We start from the raw sequence: 2945 nt of genomic DNA, 5'->3' as shown, positions 1-2945 counted from the left end.
GCGCCAAGGCGGCTGGGCCCTGCCGGGGCCGGCGAGCTGCCAACAGCGCGATCCATCTCCCGCTGGTAAGCTTCTGACAAGCGTCTCATGCTGGCCAGCTTCTTCGCGCCTTTAACAAGCTGAAGGCGGCGCGCTTCTAACATCTCTGCGTCAGCATCTTCCGGAATGGGCGCAGCTAGATCTTGCAGTGCCGCGCCGAGTGAGTCGGGCGCCCCTCCGCCAAGGAATTCGTCATGACTGATGACCAGCACCTCAGTGACGGTGCTTCCGTCGCTCTCCGCGTGGGGGAGAGGTTCGTCGTAGACCACCATGTTGGTGGGGAAAGTGTCGACCGACGCGGTGTCGGAGTCGACTAGCATCGGGTCGGTGGAGCCTACAGACTCCAAGTCTATGGCAGGCTCGTCGGAAACGTGGAGTTGATCGAGGAGGCCCGCGAGGAGGTTTTCGGGGCCGCCTGTGCCTGCGTCGGACGCAGGTTCGTCGGAGAGACGGACCTCGCCGACAAGTTCGGCCAAGGAGCTGGCTGCGCAGGCGATCTCAACGCCGCGCAGCGCGTCGACGCAAACTTCGTCTGGCGTGCCTGGCTGGCTGCGCTCGCCAGGGAGGAAAAGGGTTCCCGTCCAGAACAGATCTCCGGACGGCGGTGCACCATGCCCCATGGTGGGCGCCAAATGTCGGGGGTTTGGTGCAACATATGCCAACGGATGGCTTATCATGGTGGGGGCGAGTAGAACGTCGTCGGTGCCTGGAAACGGGATGAGGCGAAGACATGCACGCCGGTGAATCTTACCCAGCTTCGGGGCTCTCCGGGGAGATAATACCCCTACTGCTGCTCTGCGGGGTCTCCGCATGATCACTATGGTCAAGTGTTTACACGGTTGCTCCTTGAGCTGTGTCTGGTGGTAGGAGAGGGCAAGGCTAGCTCCCTCCTTCTATCTGGTATGGTATAGAACTATTGGGATCCAACCCTTTGCATGGGTGCCCTGGGGGGTTTATATAGGCCTACCCCCCAGGGGTACAATGGTAATTCGACTGGGCGTGGGCCCAGCGTCAGTGCCTCCGACCTCCGACTTCTCCGCCGACTGCTGGGGCCCGTCGACTGGTGGGCCCCACCGACTGGTCTGGTACGGAGCCGACAGGCCGCGTCCGCCGCGGGCGGGTCTTGCCGGCTGCTGATTACTATAGTCGTGCTCCTGATGACGCAAGCTTGGTCATGGGGTCGTGGCAACAGCCCCGCCGCCTGGCGGACGATCACTGTGGCCACTCCCCATCTCTTCTTGATTAATGGCGCGTGGGCCCCGGGGAAGGGCTCGGCCCACTCCCCCGGGCCGACTCCCGACGGGTCCGACTGGCGGTTCTCCCGCCGTCTCCCGAGGTCTCGCTGACTAGTGGGCCCCGCTGCCTCCAGGCCATACAGACAAGCCGTCGTGGGCGCAGGACCCGGTACAGTGGTGCTGATGTCAGGGCTGGCCGGGCAACAGTGCCACGCCGCAGGGAGATCTTCCCAAGTATGGCGTGTTGTAGCCATGCCTGCCCTTGGTAAGGGGCGGGGAGTGGGCTTCATTGTAGCCACGCCCCTGCCCCGTCCCCTTCGATGAGGTCACGGTTTGTTGGAGTCGCCGGCCGACTCCCCAAAGCCGGCTTCTTTGGAAGTCGCCCCTGGGACTCGGCCGTGAGCGGGCAATCGGCCGCCTTGTCGTAGACTCCCCAGGAGGCGGCTCTTCGCCCTGTGGTCTTGAGGGGCGCAGCCTGCCCCGATGTCTTGAAAGGTTATGGGGCTCGGGTTGGCCTACCCCTGGCCCATTACTCCGACATCTCCACTTCCTCCACTAGGCCCATTAAGGCCCATTAGGTTACCGGGGGGTTCCGGTAACCTCCTGGTACTCCGGTAAAATGTCGATTTCACCCGGAACACTTCCGATGTCCAAACATAGGCTTCCAATATATCAATCTTCATGTCTTGACCATTTCGAGACTCCTCGTCATGTCCGTGATCACATCCGGGACTCCGAACAACCTTCGGTACATCAAAACATATAAACTCATAATGAAACTGTCATCATAACGTTAAGCGTGTGGACCCTACGGGTTCGAGAACAATGTAGACATGACCGAGACACGTCTCCGGTCAATAACCAATAGCGGAACCTGGATGCTCATATTGGCTCCTACATATTCTACGAAGATCTTTATCGGTCAGACCGCATAACAACATACGTTGTTCCCTTTGTCATCGGTATGTTACTTGCCCGAGATTCGATCGTCGGTATCTTAATACCTAGTTCAATCTCGTTACCGGCAAGTCTCTTTACTCGTTCTGTAATACATCATCCCGCAACTAACTCATTAGCTGCAATGCTTGCAAGGCTTAAGTGATGTGCATTACCGAGAGGGCCCAGAGATACCTCTCCGATAATCGGAGTGACAAATCCTAATCTCGAAATACGCCAACCCAACATGTACCTTTGGAGACACCTGTAGAGCACCTTTATAATCACCCAGTTACGTTGTGACGTTTGGTAGCACACAAAGTGTTCCTCCGGTAAACGGGAGTTGCATAATCTCATAGTCATAGGAACATGTATAAGTCATGAAGAAAGCAATAGCAACATACTAAACGATCAAGTGCTAAGCTAACGGAATGGGTCAAGTCAATCACATCATTCTCCTAATGATGTGATCCCATTAATCAAATGACAACTCATGTCTATGGCTAGGAAACATAACCATCTTTGATCAACGAGCTAGTCAAGTAGAGGCATACTAGTGACACTCTGTTTGTCTATGTATTCACACAAGTATTATGTTTCCGGTTAATACAATTCTAGCATGAATAATAAACATTTATCATGATACAAGGAAATAAATAATAACTTTATTATTGCCTCTAGGGAATATTTCCTTCAAGTTGTCCGCGTGCACACAACAAAGCCATTCAGCCATGC

The sequence above is a fragment of the Triticum urartu genome, chromosome 6, assembly GCF_003073215.2.
Source record: "Triticum urartu cultivar G1812 chromosome 6, Tu2.1, whole genome shotgun sequence".
NCBI lineage: Eukaryota > Viridiplantae > Streptophyta > Magnoliopsida > Poales > Poaceae > Triticum > Triticum urartu.
This window is presented reverse-complemented; position numbering follows the sequence as displayed.